This window comes from Cryptomeria japonica, chromosome 1 (genome assembly GCF_030272615.1).
Source record: "Cryptomeria japonica chromosome 1, Sugi_1.0, whole genome shotgun sequence".
NCBI lineage: Eukaryota > Viridiplantae > Streptophyta > Pinopsida > Cupressales > Cupressaceae > Cryptomeria > Cryptomeria japonica.
Window position 1 is genome coordinate 548,562,009 of NC_081405.1, and position 27,509 is coordinate 548,589,517.

The window sequence follows — 27,509 nt, forward strand, 5'->3', positions numbered from 1 at the left end:
GTTCTACACCTATCTAAACGATCACACACTTCCTCCTAACCAATCAAATAACTAACATAAACCTTTCATTCACCAAACCACTCAATATACCATCATTGTTGAAACCCTATACCGACGCAGTCTTGATGGTACTCTCCTTCGATGTTTGGAACATGATGAGATAACAAAGGCCTTGGAAGAGGTACATGAAGGAATTTGTGGAACTCACGCAAGCGGTCCTTCATTAGCTATGAAGATCATACGCGCTGGATACTATTGGCCATCCATGGAAAAAGACTTATAATACATTGCTAGAAAATGCAAGAAGTGCCAAGTTCACGGAGACCTGATACATGCACCAACACAGGAATTGCAACCAATCACAACACCATGGCCCTTTTGTCAACGGGGACTTGACCTTGTGGGTAAAATCCATCCATCTTCATCCAACGACCATAAACTCCTTATTACCGCCACCAAATACTTCACAAAATAGATCAAAGTTGTTCCACTTACCCAAGTCACCGGCAAACAAATTGCCTCATTCACTCTAAATTACATCATCTACCGGTATGGTGTACCCATGTCCATCATCACAGATAACGATCTGCCTTTCAAAAATCAGGATGTTCATAAGCTCTATGAGAAGTTTCACATCCAACACCGCTTTTCCACTCCCTATTACCCACAAGGAAATGGTCAGGCCGAAGCATCAAATAAGAACATATTGAGAATCCTCAAGAAGACAGTCAATGATGTCGACCATGATTGGCACGTTCAATTGAATCTAGCACTATGGGCGTATCGAACTAGCATTCAAACCTCTACAGGCGCAACTCCCTACTCACTGGTCTATGGAGCTGAAGCCATCCTTCCTATCGAGGTTGAGATACCATCTCTACAAGTTTCCTTGCATAATCTCATAGATGATGAAGCATACCGAGTATCACATCTTCAAGACTTGGAGCTACTTGATAAGCAACGACAAGCTGCATACAATTACCCCAAAGCCTATCAGCAGCGCATGAGCAGAAGCTATAATCATCTAGTTAGACTTCACACATTTGAGATAGGTGATCTTGTTCTTCGAGAGAATCCTCATAACCAACCAAATAGAGAACATCAGGGAAATTTTGAATCAAACTGGTTGGGTCCATATGTTATCACTGTTGTATTTGGGTCCATGGCATATCAGTTGGCTACTTCAGAAGGAGAACCGCTAGCAGATCCAATCAACAACATGTACCTCAAACAGTTTTATACATAAGTTGCATAGAGCATCAGGCTCCCATACATACCAGAAAACACCAAAAACATTTAGATAAATGTCCTGAAGAAAATACAAAAAAATCAAAATAGTAAAGAAAAATCATGCATCCAAACGATGAACAACCACTTCAGTGGCACCTTGAGTAAGTGCGATGGCGAAAACCTGGTAAACAGGCGCCACTCGTAAAGGTTATGGATCCATTATCTTTCAGACTTGTTGCGATCACAATCATCGCATCCACATATCCATCAGTCAAAACCATGGCTTGTTATTGATCTGCAATCAAGGATAGTACTTCATGCATCTTGCATCCCTCTTTTTCATAGTCATGTCTAAACTAGGGGCAATGCCCTTAAACCTATTTGATGGAAGTGGATTCTGCATTACTTGTGATTCATTGAGTTCTTCATTCAAAATTGTCTCACAAAATCCAAAAACATTCAAAACAGTCACAAAATCCAAAAACATCAAAAAACATCAAAAAACATCAAAAAACAATAAAAAACATGGTAACACCTTGAACATATGCTTTTCAAGCAGATACCAAGCAATCATTGAGAAATTCTCAAAACAATGACCACTTATCATATCAACCAAACAATCAAAATCAACCTGCAAACTGTCTTAGCAAGGATGCACCCTTCCTTACCAAAACAAAGACATGATAACATTTTTCTTTGACAAGAAAATTATGTTTCAGCTATCAAATACTTGGTTGATTTGTAGGTTATTTATTCATTTATATTAGGTTCCTACGCTACTCCGGGATATCCACAAGTGATTAGAGTGGTCGAGATGGTTCCTAAGCATTGTTTGTGTATCTTTTGCGAATTATTCCAATAAAGTTCTGGGGCATGTACTAATGGTGTCTACGTGGGAAGTTCACTAAGCTACGTGATCATATGCAAAATACAGTCATGGATCACTACGGCTTGCTAACTACATTGTACACCTCGACCATATAAGCATAAACCATTATGGAGGGTCCATTTTTCTTTATTCTTTATTTATGTTATTTGTTTGCAGGTACAATGCTCCATCCATGGTTCCTACTGCCTCGTCCAATATTGATACTACCATGCTCAATGATGGAAATAAAGCACTATGGATTGTCATTCCATCTCATCTATTTATATTGCATTACGTTGCATATCACCTATCCATTTAATCATTAATTATTCATATGCATGGTTTTGTATGCAAGTATGAACAAGATTAATAATGAAAAGTTATTTGAAGAATGAATTGGTCTTGGATACAATCAAGACAGAGTTCTCTGATACATCATCAGTGCATCATGCAAAGTCTGGACAACCTTGCATTCATCTATCATGACCACATCATCATTTCATTACATTTAGTTGCATTTAAATTCACCTAGTTCATTATCATATGCTTGCATATGGGTTTATTAACTTTATTTTTAGCCATTCATTAGAATGCATTTCATATCATTTAGTCGCATTTAAATACATATAGTTCATTATCAAGTACTTGCATTAGTATCATTACATCATTACATCATTTCAAACTCGTGACATTTAGATTCATTTATATGAAAAATTATCATCATTGCATTTATTACCATTATTAGCCATTACTGTGCATTCATTTAGTATCATTTACACTTATCATTTATCATCATTTTAACTTGTTTCCCATACATTTTTTTAGATTTCCATAGTTGCAAGCATTTATTTATCTATCCATGAATTAACTGCATTCATATATCCATTTCGTATATTCTTATATTCATTCATTTCATCTTACAACAAATTTCATTTAGGATTCATTAGAATGCATTCATTATCCTTTTAATTGCATTAAGGTGCAGTTATTCATTACCCATGAGTTGCATTATCACTACATTAACATTTCACTCAAAATCATATTTTATCAAACATTTAGATCATAACAAACAAAACCATTTGTCTCAAAAATTGGTTTATACATTTTACATGCATTCATTTAGATATCATCACATAGACATTTATACTTTACATTTGTTTATCCATATTGCATTCATTTTAACCATCTAGATGCATTTACATAAATCATTCATACATTGCATCAAACATCACTGCATATCATCATCTCATCATCTAATCGATATAAAGCACAAGTACTGTCTATATCATCGTTAGAATCATTTCATTATGCATATATCATCATCATAGCGGTACATACATAAAACATTACACCAACAAATCATGCATATAAACCTATATCCACATGTTAGTACCACATTCATAAACATGCATATAGACATCATATAAATCAAACATAAAATACATATAGGAATCATCTCATCCACACCTACATATAGAAAGTAAAAATATCCATCTAAGCATACATCATAGATCATAACCCTGCATAAATCCATACATATCATCAACATGTATATCATTAGAAAATACGGGATCTCCTCATATATCACGTCATATCATATCGCAACAACATACATATATCAGAGTACAATGAAGTCCAAAATATCAGCTACCAAGATCCATCCAAGATACAGTTCAAAATGACAATGTAAAAACATACATAAATGCTCTCTCAAATGCCACTCTGACTAGATGTTGCACCACCATCACCACCTGCTCCCCCACTCCCCCTGTACCACCTACACTACCTTGTCGTGGAGGACCCATCACACCACCAGTTCTCTACATCCTTTGAGACTGCTTTGATCTCTCCCGATGCATCTATGAATAACTTAGTGCCTACCGACTAGATGGCACCTTCTGCTCATATAGACCCCACTAGTAATCAACCTTTGCACCTGCTCTCTGTAACTCTCTCGCTAGGGAATCAATCGATGACCCATGTCCCTGTACTCCCTCCATGGCCTGAACTCTCTCCTGTAACTAGATCACCCTGTCAACGACCTGATCTCTTTCCTGCAACACTACAGTCAAATCAGACTCTCGTGCAAAAAACTGCACATCTCTAGCTGCCACCTCTGCCTCCATATCCTCCAACCGACTCTGCAAAACTAATATCATATGATCCCACAAATCTCCACCACCTGTAGCTCCCTCCCCCATATCCATAGGTGCCTCTCCAGTGGCTCCCTCACCTGTATCCATAGGTGCCTCTCCCTTCCCTGCATCCCTACCACCTAATCTCATGCCTCCCTGCATCAAAGGTCCTTGGGATAGCCAAAATGGCTGACCACCTCTCCCTCTTCGTTGTAACCGTTCACTACCGCCACCTCCACCTCTTAATCCATCCCCCCTCCAGAACCACCACCCCCTCCTCCGCCTCCTCCATCGCCACCACCTCTATCCTCTCTCCCTCGTCCACCTACTACCACTCCATGACCTCCTCTCCTCCTCAAAGGATGGAATAGGCTCTGTTGGATCTGATATCTGCAGAATCTGGTGTGCCACAATATACTACGTATACTCATCAGTCACACCTACATCTGCAACCCTCGACCTCATCTGCAATGGTCTCGCCTGTAGAGTCCAAAACTCTGCCAAAGCTTGATCATAGGGTAATACTGTCCCCCACAAGAACCTCTCTTGTACCACCCATGCATACTCTCCATACCCACTCGACAACCCCTGCCTCTGTCTAAACTGTCTCAGCACTCTCCTAGGTACCTGTCTCTCCACATTGCAAGTTGTCCTACCAATGAGGTATCGTGTTATAAACACATACAGTAAGGCCTCTGTATCATCCTCCGAGGGCTCACACTCAATATACGACCTCTAGATCATTGTATCTAAATCGTCAAGTGCTCGCCGCCACCACTCTAACTTCCCCAGGTGGGGCTGACTCATCATACTGCCATACATATATAAATAGGGCTGGTCTACTACCCTAAATGTCAAACTCATTGGTCGAGTCACAGGTAGGTGCTCCCATGCCCAAATATGAAGAAGAGTGATTCCCACTCCCAGTGAGCTCACCTCTCAGTATACTACCTCATGCAACTCTCGATATAAGTGCGATAGAATGCACTAGAATGCACGGTCCCCATGCAAAGCGGGTCCCCTCAGTCATCATCTGCTCTATAACCTGGCCCCAACCAACGACCAGTCCATGCGATTGTCGATCTGGGCATAGCAGTCCCCCAATAATCCCTGATAACATAGCCGGTAATGGCTCATACAAAGCAACTATATCCTCCCATGCTATCGAGCCATCATGAATAAATACATTCTCATAAAAAAATCTCTGCACTGTTGTTGTCCCCCAAGCTCGATCATATGTCACCAGCTCTCCTCAAATGGGAATGTGAAGGATGCGCCACACATCCTCCAGTGTAACCATCATCTCCCCCTGCGCTAAGTGAAACGTACACGTCTCACTATGCCATCGCTCTGCCAATGCTATAATCAAACCGTGATTCGTACGAATCACAGGCATATACATAACATCGTATAGGCTTGTCACCGCAATGCAATCAACCTCAGCCTCTGTCAATTGATCTCACAAAACCTGTGTGGTTGGATGCCTCTCCCGCATCTATAAGATGCGAAGCTCCTCCTACACACGTGCATCAACCATCATCATTAGTCATTTTGTTTCAAACTTTCTTAAGTTTAAACCTAAGACTATCAACAGATACTTTGATCAAGTATCTTTGGGTCTCAACAGGTAAGCAATCATGGTACACCTAGACTACAACAAACATTTATCCTAATGACCTAGTCTCAGTAGGGCTACTATGGTTCAAAACAACTCCCCTCTCCATCCATCCATCATTGGCATCAGGAGATTCTTTTTCAAAACACTGGGGCATCTATTTTCCTAACAAAAGCGCTACTCTGCACACAATAGTGCTAATATGCTGACAACTGTGCTAAACCAACTACACAATAGCGCTAAACACACAATAGCGCTATAACAACTATGCAAAAGCGCTATATCAAAACAATTGCGCTACACACAGTGCTCAATAGCACTAAACCTACAAATGCACTAAATCAACTATACAATAGTGCTACAGTTTACAAACACGCTAAAACCACTATGCAGAAGCACTATAGCGGCACAATAGCGCTAATAACATTGACAACAACGCCAAAACATAGTTTTAGCGCTATTGTTTTGACTCAACTTGGACAAGCTAAAAAACATATAAAAAATGCATGAAAAACAAAATTTCAAATTCACATACCGCTGGTCCATAGTCATCTGGCCGCTGGAATTGATGAACTCGCTCTAGCCGATGATCTACTATCGGTACCAGCATCGTCACTGCTGCTTGCTCTTTCGAAAAGGTCACTATCAGAGCTCAAAAACCACTATGGAGACGAATGCAAATGAATCTACTTTCACCCATTTCCCCCCATATATACCCTTCATCGTAACACTAATTTTACCCCGCTCACTGTCGTGGTCCCCGTGAACTTCCAGAGCCTCCCATTTCTCCATTTTATCTCCGATTTCTTCTATTTTTTCATCAGTATTGCTAAATTCTTCTTTTCTACCACCCTGCAAATTTTTCTTTTTTTTTCGAGAGATCGCCCGATTTTTTGAAATTTTCGGCCCATCTCTCGAGGGGGCATACCACCCATTAAATTAACATTTTATGGGGCATATTTCTTCACACCTATTTTTCTTTCTTTGAAACGACACGATAAATATTTGTTATTTATTTGATTAAAAATCCACTAGCCATCAGTTAATTAAATTAATATTTAATTAATTCATCTTCAATCATTCTCCTATTAATTAAATAAATTATTCAATTTATTTAAATTAATTCATTAAACCAAATTTACAATCAATTAAATGAATAAATCCTATTTATTTAATTTAATCCCCTTTCCTCTTTTAAATAAATAAATAAAACATTTATTTAAATAATTAAAATCCCCCCCACTTGCATTCTCCTAAAAATGCAACTTGCAACCACAAGTTGAAATAGATTAATTTTATTTTAATTTAAAATCCTATTTTCCTTCACCTGCCAAATCCACTTGCACTCCTAAATCCCCTTCTAGACTCTTCTAACCACTTTCTAACCATTTCTAATTAGCCTAATCCATCCCCTAAATATTGTCACATTCCTAAGCAACTTGGAGTCACTTCTCAAAGACTCCAAAGTCTTTGAAAAACATTTAATGTTTTATGTGTCCAACAAGTTAACCTCTAAAGTCTTCCAAACCACTAATGGCTCTTACATGACCATTTATGGTTAAATCCACTTGCACCCATGGTTAGGGACTTTGACCTTAACTCAACCTTGATGTAACCCATGTGTCTCCTCAAGAATTTATTGCTTTGACCATGGTTATTCTCACTAACTCTTGCACAAGAGTTTATCCATTGGATAAAAGCATTATTCTTTGAATAATGAATTTATTCATTCAACTCAACCTTAACCTTACCTCCCAAGTTAACCCTTAGGTCATGTCAAGCATTTAATGTTTCTTCCCTCTCCTCTCAACCCATCTCATGTTGACACTTGTCATCTTGGGATTGGGTTGAAAGTCCTCACATGGATCTTAAACCATTCAATCCTAACTGTTGTTGAGATTACTCAATCTCAACCATCCATTGCTCCATTTTTTCTATAAATAGAGCTCACATTCCTCATTTTCAAATCCTCAAGCATTTAGCATTCTTAGCCATGATCCTGAAAACTTGTATGCATTTACCTTATAGTCATTTTTAGAGAGCATTTAGCATAAATCAATCATATTCACTCTTTTGGTTTAAAATCAACACTAGCTAATTAGATAATCTCTTATTTTAGTTTTTGTTCACACTTGCATGGCATTAGATTAATCATTTTTCAATTTTGAACCTCCATAATGCATCCATAGTGCAAAAAGCTGTTGAGAGCTACACTAATTTGGAACTTGGAGAGGAGAGGAACAAGGGAGGAGGAGCTACAAGCATGGTCGAAGGCATTTGGAGACGCCTTGTTGTATTTGCTTTTATTGTCAAATGTTTTATTATGTTTTTAGTGTCTCTCTTGGTATGTCTTCTTAGAATAGTCTTTGGTTGATTAACACTAACAGTTCTTTGTTTCTTGTTGTTTCTCTTATGTGTTATACCACCACAAGTTCTTCTAACATCTCCCAATTTTTAGAGCATCAACTTCTTTGTGAGAAATTTGAAGTCCTAAAAGAAATCAAAGACCTTAAACTTATGTAAACGAAAGTACACCCAAGTATACTTGGAAGATTTATTAACAAATGCCAAAACATATTTGTCCCTATTGTAGGAAAGATGTGAAAATGAGCCAACCAAATCACTATAAACTAACTCTAGAAATCACACAACTCTACATGCCTTTCCTTTCTCAGACATTTATTTGGGATGCTTACTAAGGATGTTCCGTAACAAACACTATCAAAAAAGAAAGTATAAAACAACCATATAACCTTTCTCTACTAGTTGAGTTGTTGCAAGTAGCAACCGTTAAGTTGGCTAAACTACTCATCATAACTTCATTTGAATGACTAAGTAGATCAAATAAAGAAGGATCAAGGACAAAGTTGACAATTTTCTTTCCTTATTACAACTATAGTACCACTATGCGTTTCAATAATAACAATTGAATTAGGAATGAACTCAACTCATTCACCTAAATTGATGTGAAAGATATGATAAAAAAAAAAAGAGATTAGTTGATAATGAGAGAACACAAATAACATTCTAGGAATTTCTAGACTCCCGCATCAATATAACCTTTTACACAACTTAATAGCAGTGTTGTCATCCATCCAAATAGCCAGTGTAGTTTAAGCCTCCAAACATGTGAAATCATCTTGAGATAAAATCTTATAGTGTGAAGCACTCAAGTCAAGACCCAAGTGTATGGAGATGCAATCATTACAAGGTCCTCGCCCTTTCCTTTCCCCTTACTATTATATATCCCCTTAGAAGACCCCTTACATTAAGTACTTGATTTTAGTGATTCTCCAAAATATGTGTTGAGCGATAAATTTGTTTCTTCAAATATGCATTCTCATCATGACCAGGCCTTTTAAAAATAGTTATATTTTATCTTATCTTTATTATCCTTGTCAAGTTTAGAAGATGAGGTCTTTGAAGTTGCTTTGGAGGTGATGGGAATTTGACCATTTTTCTCCTTTTTATCGATATTTTTGTGTATTATCTTTACCCAATACTTTATGTTTCAAGGCATATGACTTAGAGGATTTGAGAGCACCCATCTTAATTATCTTATTGTATTATTGAGATTGTTAGAAAAATCATGTAAAGTTAGCATTGTAAACTAAGCTCCCAAGGAAGCCTTTATGGCAGAGAAGATAGACCAAAAAGATTGAATGGTTGAATCAAAGTTTGGAGATTATGCTAATGATTAATTTAGTGTTTGTTTTTCAATTTGTAGTGTCATAAAATTGTGCCTTGCAATTTTTGACTGCATTAGGGTCCTCACGCACGTGAGTTCGAATCCTCTAGCTTGATCGAAGAGTGGAGATTGCCCAGCCCTCAGAAACAACTTCTTCCTTCGCCTTTGCATCACCCCGTCTGCACTCTACCCTAGAGAAAGGGGTCGGATAGGGGCATGGCACACATGTCCCTGCCCTATTTTGGGGCAAGACCCTTCCTAGGGTTGCATTGTTGGTTGTGCATCAGACGGGAAACTCCCCTGATGTCTTCCCGTGATGAAAATCAAATCCACTAACATGTATATAAGGGGCATTTATCCTCTCATTTGCAAAAGTTGGAGTTGGATAAGATTGGAGTGTGTCATGTTGCATAAGCGATCAATCATTCAAGAGCATTCAAGCATTCAAACATTATTTCCGAGCATTGAGCATTCTCAAGTCTCCCTTCAAGGCTAGGTGTTGCATTCAAGTCAAGGATTCAACCATTGAAGAGGAGATTGATTTCAACATTCATTTCCACACAAGCACTTCTATCAACATTGCTATCACAACCTCCCTTGAGGTGATTTACAATTCAATCTTTCATTGACATCTACTTGCCAGTACTTTCTTTCATTACTTGGTTAATTCCAAAAACTGGGGTTTGACCTAAAGGCAAACCCCCAATCCCAACCCATTTTCCTCTCTTTTCTGTGTGTAGGTTGCAGGTGCATAGTTGTACTTTCGGATTCGGGCTCCATTTGCAGAGGCGAAAAAACCCTTTTCATTTCATGGGTTTTTTCAGAGGACCGTGTACATTCCCACCACGGTCTGGGCAAATTTTCCTCAAATTCATAGGGAGACTTTGTCTAGACATATTACTACCAGATCCAGGTGCACATCTTCATCCCCTATTCCGATCTCAAGTTATGATTAGTTCTTTGTCACTTTTGCATTACACAATTCAATCAATTCCTTTCCATTTCAAACAAGGAAGAGGAGATCAACTTATCATTCCCAATTCATTCAATATTCAATCTACCATCTTCATGTGGAGAGATTGAATCTAGTGAATTATCCTCTCCTCTTCCTAATGTAACATGGTGAAAATTGTTTAAAGGCTAATCTGTAGTGAGACTCTCATCTCTCTCTGAGGGAAAGGGTAGTTTTCCTCTTGATCTATCATTCACCATTTTTCCACCATTACATTTTGGTGAACCCGACGTCTTACATGCTTTCCTTTGAACAAAATTGCATATTTTTCATTTACAAGTTTCAAATTTCTGCAACCTTAGTGGTTAAATCATTAAAAACCCTAGTTTTTAAAATTATAATTGAACATGTGATTTGTAAAAATTGCTTGTGGTTATCTTAGATTTGAAAATTGTTTTGTTTGTCAAATTCAATTTCCTCATTGTCTTGTTCAAATTGCAATTAAAATTTACAAAATTAAGAGGTTACTTGTTAAAACCCTAATTTTCAAAAATCATCTTGAACTTGTGCAAAAAAATAGATTTACATTTAATTTTCAGATCTCTGATTGTTCTCAGATTTGTCTTCAATCCTACAATTCAAATTTTCAATTTCCCCCCTTTTTCCCAAAATTCAAATTTTAAAATTAAGTGGTTAAGTCATAAAACCCTCATTTTAAAAATTAATTGGATTTCATTTCAATTTAAATTTCTAATCATTTTCCAAGGTGTCCATATCCATTAGGTTTGACCTTTTTCAAGATTGCAATTCAATTCCTCTTTTTCTTCAAAATCCTAATAGGGTCCTATCTTTACATTTGCACCTTCCTTTTGCCCATCTAGAGATAGTAAAATTCGAATTTTTTTTGGAGTAAGCTTTAAAATCGTCGTAATATCCATCCCTGAAAATTTTGGAAAAAGTTGATCGGACCATGTGCATTCCCGCCACGGTCCTCGACTTTTGTCCCAAAATTTTGGGAGACTGCTATGACTATATTTACTAGCCTAAATCCAGAAGATTGGCTGATTTTACCAAATTTTGATCTCTCTAGAATTGAAAATACCTTCAAAATTCAACATTTCAAATTTCAAGAAAAATTTTAAAATTAAGAGGTTAATTATAGTCTACCCTGATTTTTAAAATTCTGATTTTAAAATTAAGTGGTATTCCCTTGGCTCTAATTTTAAAATTCCAATTTCCTTTCATTTTTGGAAAATGTGTCATTTGTAATCATTATTTCCTTAAATTTTGCATTAATTAATTTTGTAAGCTTTGTTCCAAAATTCAAAATTGAAATTTTCCCTCTAGTAAATGAGTTTTACCACTATTAGTCCTACTTATCCCATCCTCGTTAGACGAAGCATTATACTTAAGGCTTCCCAAGGTTTAAATATCAAGGAGATGGAGCCTAATTTCAGTGTTTTCTTTAATGAAGAGCATATGCTAATTATTTCCATACTAATCATGTACATGTTTGATGGGATGGGGTTTGGGATAGACTAGCCTAATCTATGCTCTTGGATCCTTTCCTTGGATCACCAGGTTTTCTAACCACACCCTAGGGTCTCTAGGATCCCCCCTACTTGTGGAATCCCCTGACCTTGCCCAATCCACCCACCAACAAGTTGAAAAACTACTCCCAAGGTCTCACCTACTCATGAGATTCAAGAAACCCTTACTTAGGCCAATAAGGGTTAGGCTTGTTCCACACCTTCCTAGGTCTTAGCAAGGTTAGGTTAGGTCTAATTTGTGTGGCCCCCAAGAGGTTTCAAGCTTCCAACCCCTTACCGATTTCACTATTTTGTGTTTTGCCTACAAAATAGGGCTACAAGGATTAAGACCAATTAGGCCTCCTACCTGGTCCTTTAGGGCTCCCTCTCACAAATGATGCACTTGCTTGTGAAACTTCCCAAAAGACCTGCTATTGATTTGGCAAGGACTTAAGGATTTTTCAGGTTTTAGGCCTCCAAGTGTCCGTACACTACCCTAGGTGAATTTTAAGGTTTTTAAGGATTTTTAGGAGGGTTTTTGGGCCTCCAAGGGTCACAGTGTAGGTTTGGTGCTCTTGCCACCTTGTATGGATTGGTGGAAGCTCCTCCTTCACACCAATGGTGCTTCACTCACCCCTCTACAACTCCTCCAAAGGGTGCCTCCTCCTCTGACCTTCCTTGCTCTCCAAGACCTCTGCAACTTAACCCTTCCTCACCGGGCACTGTGCAGTCTCGCCTAGGAATGGGTCTTTAGATGGCCTCCTTGAATTTTCAAGGGCCCTGCTTGCATTGAACTATAGTACAGGGTCTATACTCTCATTCCCCATGGTTTCATGGTGATTCCACAATGGGGAATGGAGTTATGAACCCATTTATTCAAACCAGTCCAAAACTGGACAGTGAGAAGCAATTTACAAAAGATTTACAAACACACTATACTTGCCAAACAAAAACCTAATGTATATGCTCAAAATGAAATTATTTACACCATAGAAGACACTCCACACAGTTTTGTTCACAAATCAATCCATTAATGGTCTTTCTTTACTCCATCTGTGCTGACTGGCAACAAAATTGCAGTCATAGTCAAGTCACCTTGCTTGGGCCGTATAATATCTGACATCCAACCCATTAACTTAGGGTTTTCAATTACTTATAGCACCTTTTCCTTGGTCTATGTTCCCATATTAGGGTTGTCCACACTACATTAAATATTTTGACCTCATGGTGGACAAGTTGCTTGACAACTTTTAAAAGTTGTCATGCAACTTTTGCAACTTTTGAGCAACTTTCTCAATGTTGCTTTTCTTGACTCCTAGACCCATATTGGGCAAACCTAAGGACACCAAAATGCTAAGAAGGACCCATAAATGCCTCAAAGGCACACATACCCTCTATTTTCAAGAAAATCTCAATCTTGACTTAGGACCCTAAGACCTCCACTAGGACCTTGACTAGGACCAATGAGCACATGGCTCTTTATTTTATATACAATGGCTTCATAGAGAAGCAAAACACAATAAAAAACAAATGGTGGGAGCCCTTTGAAGGGTGCTCTTGTACCATACTCCCCCTCTGCAACAAGCTAAGGAATTGGGGGAGTGAGAAGAGCTGGATCAATGCCAAGCTTCTTGAACTTGCTCTCCTCCACCCAAGTAGCTTCAGACACAGGTTGATCTACCCACTTCACTAAGTGTTCTATGTAGACCTGGTGTCTAGTAGACTTCTTCACCCTTGACTCCAAAATCTCCTTTGCTATAGGTTGCTTCACTTGAGGTAAGGCATTCACATCCAAGTCTTGTAGTACCTTGGCTTGGTTCTCAGACTGCCCTTCTATCTCACCCTTATACATGATCAGATCAGCAACATTGAAGACTGGTGAAATGGCTAAGTCCGAAGGAAGTTCAACCTTATAGGCGTTCTCACCATATTTTTCCAGAATTCTACAAGGTCCTACTCTCTTCATTTGCAGTTTGGTAGGCTTACCACTTTGCATCCTAGCTTTGCTCAAATGGACCATCACATAGTCACCCACCTTGAATTGAACCTCTCTCTGTTTCTCATCCATTTTGGCCTTCAGTTTTTGAGTGGATTCAAGGATGGCTTTCTTGACTTGCTCTTGGACTTCCTTGATGGTTTGAGTGAAGTCCTCTGCTTGCCCACTCCTCATCTCCATGGAACTAAGTTCCCTAAGTTCACACACTCCTCTTGGATGTCTACCATAGACAACCTCAAAAGGACTTCTTCCAGTGGTCCTATTCACACTATCATTATATGCATACTCTACTTGAGGAATGATTAGGTCCCATGTCTGCCCATACTCCTTAGTTAAACATCTCAACAAATTGCCTAACACCCTATTGATGACTTCAATTTGACCATCAGTTTGTGGATGGTAAGCTGAGCTAAATGAGAGATTAGTTCCTAGTCTCCTCCATAATGTTTTCCAAAAATGGCCCATGAACTTGTTGTCCCTGTCTGAAACAATGCTTAGAGGGAGTCCATGAATCCTAACAATCTCCTTAAAGAAGAGATGTGCAACATAGCTAACATCATGTGTAGTCTTACATGGAATGAAATGGCTCATCTTGGAAAATTTATCTACTACCACATAGATGTTATCCATACCTGTCTTTGTCTTGGGTAGTCCTACTACAAAGTCCATGCTTATACATTCCCAAGGCCTATTTGGGACCAGTAATGGTTGATAGAGACCAACATTGCTTGATCCTCCTTTTTCTCTTTGACACACACCACATTGCTCCACATACCTTTTTACATCTCTTGGAAACTTTGGCCAATAGTAGTACCTCCGTACTAAATCCAAGGTTTTGTTGACTCCAAAGTGTCCACTTAAACTACCATTGTGTTTCTCTTGGATGAGGTTTTCCCTCATGGATCCTCTTGGCACACACAACTGATTATCTCTGAACAAGAGACCATTTTGGAGAGTGTAATTTGCATACTCACCATGGAAATGGTTCTCAAACTCCTTGCAAACCTTGTAAGCTAATGAGAAGTCTTCATCTCCTTCATAGAGGTCCTTGAAACCTTCTATTCCTATGCTCTGCAACTGTAGTTCTTGAACTATCAACAACTTCCTGCTTAATGCATCTGCCACCTTGTTGAGTTGCCCCTTCTTATGCTTGATGGTGAAGGTGAAGGATTGGAGGTATTCCATCCATTTCAAATGTCTGTTGCTAAGCTTCTCTTGAGTGTTAATGTAACTCAATGCCTGGTTGTCTGTAAGCACCACAAATTCCTTTGGAAGTAGGTAATGCCTTCATTTTTTAAAAGACTGCACTAATGCATACAACTCTAGATCATAGGCTGAGTAATTCTTCTTTGCTTCATTAAGCTTCTCACTGAAAAATGCCACAGGTCTTCCCTCTTGACTCAATACACCCCCTACTGCAGTTCCACTTGCATCACACTCCAATGTGAATAGCTTATCAAAAGTAGGTAGGAGAAGGATAGGTTTTGTGGCTACTTCTTGCTTCAACAATTGAAATGCTTTGTCAGCCTACTCAGTCCATTTAAACTTAGTCTTAAGGCCTCCTTTTATGGTGTCAAGGACTGGTGCACATATGCCACTGAAGTTCCTCACAAACTTCCTATAGAATTGAGCTAAACCATGGAAAATCCTAACTTCAGTCCCTGTTCTAGGTGCAGGCCAATTCAAGATTGCCTCCACTTTGCTTGGATCCATCTTCAAGGTTCCCTTAGGCACCACAAATCCTAAGTAGACCAGCTCTTGCTTCAAGAAGTCACACTTCTCTAGGTTGATGGATAACTTCTCCTCATGCAACCTCTCTAAGACTAACCTCAAATGCTCAAGGTGCTCCTCTTTGGTTCTACTATAGATGAGAATGTCATCTAGGTACACCACCAGAAATTTGCCTATGAAGTCTTTTAACACCTCATTCATCAACCTCATGAAGGTGCTTGGGGAATTGGTGAGTCCAAATGGCATCACAAGCCATTCATAAAATCCTTCTGTGGTCTTGAAAGCAGTCTTCCACTCATCACCCTCCTTGATTCTAATATGGTGATAGCCACTTTTAAGGTCCAATTTGGTAAAATACATAGCACCTCCTAAACAATCCATCAAATCCTCTATTCTAGGAATAGGAAACCTATACCTTATGGTGATCCTATTGATTGCTCTTGAGTCAGTGAAAAGTCTCCACTTGCCTCCCTTCTTTGATGCAAGCACTACCGGGACTGCACATGGGCTGATGCTCTTCTTAATCAGTCCTTGTTCCAATAACTCCTGCACTTGCCTTGCTACCTCCTTGTTTTGGTTAGGTGTGAGCTTATATGCAGCTTTGTTAGGTAGGGATGCTCTGGGAACATATTCTATTTGATGGCTTATAGACCTTCTTAGTGGGAGTGTTGCAGGTGCTTCATCACTCACTATGTCCTTATACTCTTACAACATGTGTTTCACCTCCTTGGGTATCTCTGCCTGCAACTTGTCTTCTTCCTCCTTTGGCTTCACAAAGATGGCACACTTCACTATCTCCTCCTCATGTAGCAAGTGTAGGAACTCTTTACCAGTAGCCAATAAGACACTAGGTGTTCTTGAAGTTCCCTCTTCATTCTCTGTCAAAGACTGAATCGTGAAGGTCTTGCTATCCTTCTTGAAGGAAATGGAGTTCTCCTCTCCATCATAGATTACCTTCCTATCAAATTGCTAGGGTCTACCTAGTAATAGGTGACAAGAATCCATGGGTAACACATCACAAAGGATCTTATCCTTGTATCCTCCAATAGAAAACTCTACCCAAGTCTGTTCATTGACTAGCACACTATGCTCATGATTCAACTATGTCACCTTGTATGGGTTAGTGTGGGGTATCCTTGTGAGTTTCAACTTCTTGGTTGCCTCCTCTGATATTATATTATCAGTTGACCCTGAATCAACTATCACCTTGCAAACTTTACCAAGGATCTTGCATCTCACCCTAAACAATGCTCTCCTATGCTTAGGTTCATTCTTGACTGGTTGTCTTATCAAGACCCTATTCAACGTTAGATTTTCTCCAATCTCTTATTCAATATGGTCCACCTTAGGTGTCTTTCTGCTTGAAGAGTCTTCATGTGCATAAGCAACCCTCTTTCCACTGTTAGATGATGTAGGCTTGTCAGGGCATCTATATGCCAGGTGTCCCAATTGTCCATAGTTGTAACATTTCATGGTTGCAAAGTAGGAGTTACCCCTGTCGGTACCTCTACCCCTATTTGGACCACCTTGTGCACCTCTTCCCCTAGAATGGCCCCCTATGAGATTGGTTCCACTGCCATGTTCAGTCAACTTGGCTTCTCCTTGGTTCCTCTGCTCATTTGGCTTGCTTTGGTAACCACCTCGGTGATTCATTTGTTCTCTACCTCTACCTCTACCCCTGTTAGTAGAGTCTCCTTTCCTTTTGTTCCTCTCTTCCACCTTGACAGCAAGCTAATGACATTTTTGAACAGTAGTAGGAGTCCATAGGCTTATCTCCTCTTGAATGTTCCACTTTAGGCCACTTAGATACCTAGCCACCTTAATAGATTCATCTTCTTGGACTTTGGATCTAAGACAAAGTTTTTGAAATTCTTCGGTGTAGGAGGTCACATCAAGGTCTTTTTGCTTCAAACCCTATCTCTTCTTATGAAGTTGGACTTCATAATCCTCTGGTAAGTAGTTCTTCTTGATCTTACTCACCATGGCCTTCCAATTGGCAATAGGTAGCTTCCCCATGCTAACTCTCTCTTCTTGCAGATACTTCCACCATGTCAAAGTCGCTCCCCTTAATCTTGATTTGGCAACCTTAACCTTTTGAGCCTCTGTCACTCCCTCACACTCAAAGTGGTTTTCCATACCCTCAATCCATTCCATGACAATATCAATGTCCATCCTCCCACTGAAATGTGGCAATCCTTCAAAAGCTTTGGTGTTCAAATCCTTAATAGCCTTTACAAATGGTTCTTCATTGAACAAGGGATTTGGTTCAGGTATAATGTCATCTATGTCAATGGTTTTCTTGCCTTTATCTTTGGTGTCTTCTCCCCAAGGTCCTTGTGTCCTCTGATCCACCACTTCCTGCAACTTATCCCTTATCTCGCTCATAGCTTCTTCAAGGAGTCTATTCTTCTCCTTCTTCTCTTCTACCTCCCTAGCCAGCTCTGCAATCGTGACCATTGTGCTTTCCCCTACTGATTCACCAGAATATAGAGACATACACGATCCACCAAATCTTTGACTGCTCTGATACCAATCTGATGGGATGGGGTTTGGGATAGACTAGCCTAGTCTATGCTCTTGGATCCTTTCCTTGGATCACTAGGTGTTCTAACCACACCCTAGGGTCTCTAGGACTCCCCCTACTTGTGGAATCCCCTGACCTTGCCCAATCCACCCACCAACAAGTTGAAAAACTACTCCCAAGGTCTCACCTACTCATGAGATTCAAGAAACCCTTACTTAGGCCAATAAGGGTTAGGCTTGTTCCACACCTTCCTAGGTCTTAGCAAGGTTAGGTTAGTTCTAATTCATTGTTTTTCCACCCATTCATGTGTCCCCAAGAGGTTTCAAGCTTCCAACCCCTTACCGATTTCACTATTTTGTGTTTTGCCTACAAAATAGGGCTACAAGGATTATGACCAATTAGGCGTCCTACCCGGTCCTTTAGGGCTCCCTCTCACAAACGATGTACTTTCTTGTGAAAACTCCCAAAAGACCTGCTATTCATTTGGCAACGAATCAAGGATTTTTCAGGTTTTAGGCCTCCAAGTGTTCGTACACTGCCCTAGGTGGATTTTAAGGTTTTTAAGGGTTTTTAGGAGGGTTTTTGGGCCTGCAAGGGTCACAGTGTAGGTTTTGTGCTCTTGCCACCTTGTCTGGATTGGTGGAAGCTCCTCCTTCACACCAATTGTGCTTCACTCACCCCTCTACAACTCCTCCAAAGGGTGCCTCCTCCTTTGACCTTCCTTGCTCTCCAAGACCTCTGCAACTTAACCCTTCCTAGCCGGGCACTATGCAGTCTCGCCTAGGAATGGGTCTTTAGATGGACTCCTTGCATTTTCAAGGGCCCTTCTTGTATTTAACTATTGTATAGGGTCTATACTCTCATTCCACATGGTTTAATGGTGATTCCACAATGGGGAATGGAGTTATGAACCCATTTATTCAAACCAGTCCAAAACTGGACAGTGAGAAGCAATTTACAAAAGATTTACAAACACACTACACTTGCCAAACAAAAACCTAATATATATGCTCAAAATGAAATTATTTACACCATAGAAGACACTTCACACATTTTTGTTTGCAAATCAATCCATTAATGGTCTTTCTTTACTCCATCTGTGTCGACTGGCAACAAAATTGTAGTCACAGTCAAGTCACCTTGCTTGGGCCGTACAATATCTAACATCCAACCCATTAACTTAGGGTTTTCAATTAATTATAGAACCTTTTCCTCAGTCTATGTTCCCATATTAGGGTTGTCCATGCTACATTAAATATTTTGACCTCATGGTGGAAAAGTTGCTTGACAACTTTTAAAAGTTGTCATGCAACTTTTGCAACTTTTGAGCAACTTTCTCAATGTTGCTTTTCTTGACTCCTAGACCCATATTGGGCAAACCTAAGGACACAAAAATGCTAATAAGGACCCCTAAACACCTCAAAGGCACACATACCCTCTATTTTCAAGAAAATCTCAATCTTGACTTATGACCCTAAGACCTCCACTAGGACCCTAACTAGGACCAATGAGCACATGGCTCTTTATTTTATATACAATGGCTTCATAGAGAAGCAAAACACAATAAAAAACAAATGGTTTGAGCCCTTTGAAGGGTGCTCCTACACCAATGTTCACCCCATTGATGAATCCCATGATGAAGAAGAAGCTTTAACTAGGGTTTCTTTCGATCAACTTTCCATATTGGACAATCAATTTGATAACTTTCAACAATGGATGTCCCAAGAATACCCTAATAGTGAAGCTCTCCCATTAATTGAAGGCCTTAAACGCATTATTCAAAGTGATAAGAATGGAATTGATATATTGCATGGCATTTCACATATTATTGATTCTAATGTTATGCATATCAAGAGTTGTGTCGAAACCCTAGGTTATTCACAACCTTCAACACAAGTCAATCCTTCAATTCCTTTGACTACTCTTACGGCTAGTATTCCTACTTTTACCTCCAACATCATGGATACTTCAACTCAAAATGTTAGTCCTACAACCATTGGTCATGGGTTCAATCCATCTTCTTCATTTAATCCTTCATCTTTACCTATGTCTTCCATGAGTGTTCCTATTATTCCTCAACCAATCAGTGTGACACAAAGGGACAATTCTTTCAACAAATTTATTCCTCCTTTAGGTGTCCCTTTTCCTACCCAATCATCACCCATGCCTACTTATCATAATGTCCCACCACCTTATTCTACGTCCATGCCTTCTTTCAATAGCATCACACCACCTTCTCAATCAACTATGTCTAACATCAATTCTTCCACCGAAATGACAATTAACAACCTTGCTCAAACTATGTCCTCCTTACAACAACAAATTGCTTTTATGAGTCAATCCAAGTTTAGTGTGCCCACCTTTGATGTTCTGAGCCCACTTTCTCTTGATATTGTTAAATTCGTGCCACCTAAACATGTGGAGATCCCTCAATTGGAACTCTATAATGGAAAAGGTGATCCTCTTACGCATGTCAAAACATTTCAAACCATGTGTACTGATTTTGCTTATGATTAACGATTGCTTGCAAAATTGTTTACAAGAACACTAAGAGATAAGGCTTTACAATGGTATTTCTCTTTTCCTTCTTATTCTATCACTTCTTTTCAACAATTGGCAAATGCTTTCATCCAACAATTTCAAAACAACATTGGTCCTAAAATCAGTTTGACTGATTTAATGCATTGTAAACAAGGTGTTAAAGAAAAAGCGATTAATTTCATTGGTAGATATAAGCATTTGTGTGCTCAAATTTATTTTCATGTACCTAATAATGATATTCAAATAATTTTCATTTCTAATTTAGAAAAAGATATAAGCGAAAAGCTTCTTTTGTCTGAGTTTACTTCCTTCCCGCAGTTGTGCGCAACACTCCACAATTATCAGCTGGTTGTGAGTCAAATGGAACAATATACTACTATGGCTTCGAGTGATAAGGGGGAGAGTGTTCAACAACTGTTTGTGAAGTTCAAACCAACAAAAAGATTCATCAAGTTTAATGATACAATCAACAACAACAATGTGAATGCTACAATAGGTGTGCCTCCTATTTCTAAATTTTTCCAAGGAGAAAAATTTACTTCTTTGAATGAATCTTTACATAGTATTATGTCTCAGTTGTTGCACATAAATGTTATCAAACTTCCTCCTATAAAACAAATTGATCCTTCTAAACTTGCATCCCCTTATTTTGATAGCAATTTATTTTGCTAATTTCATCGTCAGCCTGGTCATGACACTGAGACATGTTTCACTTTGAAAAATAAGATTCAAGACTTGATTGATAATAATATTATATATGTGGTAGGTGTGAATGATAAAGGGAATAAATTAGTAGCTCCTCCTAATGAAAATCACTAATCCCTTGCCTTCTCATACCTCTAACGTTATTGAGATTGTGCCTGATTCTCTCTCTTCTGAAGAATTCACTTCTATGGCTCCAAACTTGGTTAATATGGTAGAAACATAGGATACGCCTAAGGATCCTTGTATTACATTTGACCCTAGTGAGACCATTAGAGCACCTGATGGCCCTTTATACATAGTGGTGAAGGTTAAGGATATCCCTTGTCGTGGTGCCCTTATTGATCCCTCTTGCATGGTTAATGTCATAACTGAAGAGTATCTTTTCACTTTACAATTACATAAACCACTATATGATGTTTCTAATGTGGTTGTGAAATTATTTGATGGCTTCTCTTGTCCTACCATTGGCTCTATCACCCTTCATGTTGAAGTTCATGCTAAATCCATGGATATTGACTTTGTTATCATACCATCTTCTGAGCAATTCTGTGTGAAGTTGGGCTATCCTTGGATATCTTCCATGAGGGCTATTGCTTCTCCAATCCACAAGTGTCTAAGATTTCCTCACAATGGAGAAATCATAACCGTGAACCATAGCTTATTTCGTCCATCCAAAAGAAGCCCCAATGTTCCTATTGATCTCTTTTGGCCTAAATAATTTCAATCTCTTCCATCAAGGAGTGATGCTCTTTTTCAATCTTATAAAAAATGGAAGAATGATACGATTTTATCCTTAAGTCGACCTAGATTCCCAAAACTTGACATCCTATTATTCTTCAAGATGAGGTTCTTCCCCTCACGGATAGAACTAATCTTCCTCCTAAGGAAGATCATCCACCTATACCTATGGATGTGACTCTACCTTCTCTTAAGGAGAACAACAATATTCTTCCTAAGGTTAGACCTATACCTCATCCTCATGATGGACCTGGTCTCCTTCCTACACCTAATATTCCTCCTTTCTATGGTGCAGTTCCACCTCCTTCTTATCGAGAGAAGAGGCTTGCTTCTCCTATTATTCAACCAAAAAGACCTCAACCTAAACCTTCAACTACCAAGGAGAGAAACATTCCTACTTTTTCAAGTGTTCCTCCTCCTTCCCAACCTTCCACTAAGACTCGACGGAATCGTTGTGCAAGAGAACGCCAATGAAGACGTCGTGTTTGTGCTCGTGAACTATCCCTCCAAATACTCAATCTCCTTAGACTTCGACAATTGACATGATTCCCTTTTCTCCTAAGAAATATGTTCAACCAACATCTCCAAATCATAAGTTTCATAAAACATGTGATGGTTTTACTCCTATTCGTGTTCTTTCTCCTCTTTCTCTAAACTTTGATGAAGAAATGAGTGAAAATGTTATTCATAATGGCAATACAAATCCTAATGCTTATGATAGTGAGTATGAGTATGTTGATGTGGACAAGCATTTATCGGATGAGTTTTCACAAACCCTAATCCTAGCTCCTAGAATCAAACAAAGTGACTTACAACATGAAAATAGTCCTTGTTTGGATCTTGTGATAGCTCCATCTGTTGTGCTCGATGTTGCTCCTTTGGCATGTTGCTCGCCTTCCCGAAGTAGTGATTAACAAGATCGGGAGGCGAATGTCACCCTGGATTAGCAATATTAGCACTGCAGATCTTTCTCTCTCTCCTTTCTTTTGTGACCATTCTTCTATGTGTCTTCTTGTTCTTCTATTGCTCCCTTAATGTCTACTTGGGGACAATGCAAATCATTGAGATCTTTTCTTGGTTTCTTTCATGTTAACTCAAAAGACATCCTCTCTTCTCTTTCTTCTAAGGTAGTGTCCTTCTTTGGGGAATGACGATTATTATATGCACATACATACATGATATACATGAGTTATCATACAACATATTGTCCTTGAGGAAAGTGACACTACTTCGTGTTTTGTGTTCATTATCCTTGGATTTATTTCTCGATTGGGGGCTAAATCCTTGCGGTAACGTGCTCTCTCTCTCTCTCTCTTAGGTGTATCCTACCTTAAAGAAATCGCTCTCGATAAGGCGCTCACAATCACTTTAACGTGGGGGCATATACTCCGCTCATATTTTCCTTCTTGTGATACTTAGAATTACGTAGTGAACCTTGTTTTTCTTTGTAATCTTTGGTATCCTTGCTTTCATGACTCATACTGAAGGGAACTTTACGACTTGTAGACATGGTTCTCCCCTTCTCGATATTCCATTTTACTTTGTCAATCGAAGTCGTAAGATCCTAAGTCCACTAGGGGCTTGACGCATCTTGCATCCTTGACATGGTAAAAGTCTTTCAATCTTGTTTCCTTGTACTTTACCGACGGTATTGGCATACGCTTATACTCCTGCTAAAGTGGGGGCTAAATGTAGTGTCATAAAATTGTGACCCTAGCAATTTTCGACTACATTATGGTCCTCATGCATGCGAGTTAGAATCCTCTATCCTAATAGGAGACCGAAGATTTCTCAGCCCTCAGAAATAAATTCTTCCTTGGCCTCTATATCACCTCGTTCGCACTCGGCGCTAGAGAAAGGGGTAGGACAGGGGCGTGGTTCCATTGTCCCTCCTTGGAAATGGGCATGGTGCCCCTATCGCTGCCCTATTTTGGGGTAGGACCCTTCCTCGGTTGCATTGTTGGTTGTGCATAGGGTGGGAAACTCCCTTGATGTCGGTGCGTGACGAAAATCAAATCCACTAACATGTATTTAAGGGGAATTCATCCTCTCATTTGCATAAGTTGGAGTTGGATAAGATTGGAGTGTGCCATGTTGCATAAGCGATCAAGCATTCAAGAGCATTCAAGCATTTTTTCCCAGCATTGAGCATTCTCAAGTCTCCCTTCAAGGCTAGGTGTTGCATTCAAGTCAAGGATTCAACCATTGAAGAGGGGATTCATTTCAACATTCAATTCCACACAAGCACTTCTATCAACATTTCTATCACAACCTCCCTTGAGCTGATTTACAATTCAGTATTTCATTTACATCTACTTGCAAGTACTTTCTTTCATTAATTGGTTAATTCCAAAATTTGGGGTTTGACTTAAAGGCAAACCCCCAATCCCAACCCATTTTCCTCTTTTTTTGTGTGTAGGTTGCAGGTGTGCACTTGTACTTTCTGATTCAGGCTCCATTTGCAGAGGCGAAAAAACCCTTTTTTGTTTCACGGGTTTTTTAGAGGACTGTGTGTACATTCCAGCCATGGTCCAGGCAACTTTTCCTCAAATTTGTAGGGCGACTTCTTCTCGACATATTACTGCTATATCTAGGTGCACAAATTCATCCCCTATTTCGATCTCAAGTTATAATCAGTTATTTGTCACTTTTGCATTACACCATTCAATCAATTCCTTTCCATTTCAAACAAGGAAGAGGGGATCAACTTATCATTCCCAATTCATTCAGAATTCAATCTACCATCTTCGTGTGGAGAGATTGAATCTAGTGAATTATCCTCTCCTCTTCCTAATGTAACATGGTGAAAACTATTTGAAGAGTAATCAATAGTGAGACTCTCATCTCTCTCTGAGGGAAAGGGTAGTTTTCCTCTTGATCTATCATTCACCGTTTTTCCACCATTACATAATTCTACATTATTTTCACTACAATATTAATGATTTCAATTAGTTGTTGAATGGTTTCAAAAACAATAAGACTTAAATTAGCGAGTTCATTCTCCAAATAGTAACTTCTCTTGGCATCTTGAACCCCAAACTAAGTATACAACTTAGTCTAAATCTACTAGAGTTAATCTAAGGATTCAATGTGAATCTAAAGGTGAAGAGATAAAAAGAAACACAACAATCCATATGCCTTGTCAAATTTGCTAAAATATTTGATTTTGTCTACAATTTTAGTAGGCCCTAGCTCTGGATTCATTGTTATTCTAAATAATTATTTGCTTCTTAAAAATATTAACATTCTAGATTTCCATTCATAGTAGTTGTAAGTTGTAAGCATAAAAATTGCCATTTGATTCATAATTCAAAGAAAATTAATGAAAATCCAATAAAATTAAGAGAACATGCAACTCCTATTACTAGTTACTAAAATGAGCCCCCAATAATCATAATGTTTGACACTTCATGATAAATGCATGTTATGATGCAAATACCAAATTTGTAGAGTTTTACAAGGTCAAAAGTGGTCAAAGTGTTGGAATACTAGTTCAAATATAGACTGAGAAGTAGAAAGCATTAGAGTAAAGAACACCAAAAACATGCACTTCCAAATAAATATGACTCAAAAAGGAGTCTTTGTAAATGATATGACCCTCAAAATAAATCAAAATGAGAACTATATAAAAAAACTAGTGAGAAAACTTGAATTTTAATTTTTTTGAATTGTAAGTCAAAAATTAGATTACACCATGATAGAGTATGAAATGCTTCCCCATTCAAAAACAATTTTTGAAAAAACCTTTAAATAAATTAAAAAAAGGTTTATTATAAAATACCCTCTTTCACTAAGAAATTCAATGGAATGGGGTATATAATGCTACTGGCTAGAGGGAGGTGAAAAGGATATTTTGGTCCCCACATGGGAAGATAGGAATCCCACTATGTGGTAGATATTCTCTGCCATGTGTCTACATCTTGAGTTGTGTGTAAGAGGCTATGATGACCTATGACAAATTATAGATTCCTATCACAAGTTATGAAACGTAAGAATCAAATTCTATGATAGGCTGGAAAAGTGTTAAGAAACACCTTTGCATGGAGAATGTGGTTTCACAAGTTGGGTATTACATGTTATAAGAGAAGTGAGTATTAATAGCTTGTTATGATGGATTCTCTTATGGTTGCAAGTGTTGTTAGTTATGATAGATTATATGATGGTTGTAAGGCATGTAAGAGAATATGTCATACCTATTTATGTAAAAAATGATGCACCCAATTTTGGTGGTTGGAATGAGGAATCAAAGAATCTTGTATTTGTGTCATTTGCGTAGAGGTGGTTGAAAAATGTGCCAAGTGGTTTTCAACACCCATCTCTTGTAGCTTCTTTTGAAGCTACCTCCACACTTGTATTCCCTACAAATTGGATGGCTTTAAGTGCAGTTTGTATGTTATCTTTTTCAGGTCTTTTTATGCTACCGAAGCAACTCCAAGAATCAACACTCTATACTACTATGAAGAAGACTTGCCTTGAAATAGGTTGTAAAACATTGTTTCATATTAAAACATTGAGAGGCTTTTGAAGTATGTTTTTTTAATCCCAAAAGGGTTTTCCCCTATACATCTTGTGTTGTGGTATTATTTCTTCAAAGCATGAATTTTATTTTATTATGTGCATCTATTCTTGTAATCGTATAAGGGTTTAAGAAAAAAATTGTACTATCTCCTCTCATTAGATTGGTTTAGAAAGCATTTTTACATACCTTGCTTCATTTTAGTTGGTATCAAATCCTAGCTAGTTTTGGTCCCATTAATGGATAGAGGTTTTTTTTTACTAATATTTCTTTTAATGGGAGCTTGTTGTAGAGTATTTTGTAACCTTGTTTCAAGAAGAAAATGGTTAACTCATCTAGAAGAATAGAAGTGGAGAAGTTTATTAATGATAGAAAATTTAAGCTATGGAAGATGAAAATGGAGGATATGCTTGAGGATAGAGATATGTGAATTGTAATATTTGGATGCAAGCCAACCAACATAGCTCAAGATGACTGGGATTTGATGGATTGGAAATCCATGGGTCTAATAAGGATCTATTTCACCAACTTTGTATTGTTGAATGTTCATGAAGAGGCTACCATAAAAATCTTAAGGAAGAAGATTGTAGATGTTTATTAGGCTAAATCTCTAGTTAACAAGTTATCCTTGAGGAATAATTTGTATTTACTATGTATGGAAGATGGAAGATCCATACTAGATCATTTAAATGGATTTAATATGATAATTGCTTAGTTGAGTTTTGTTGGAGTGAAAATGGA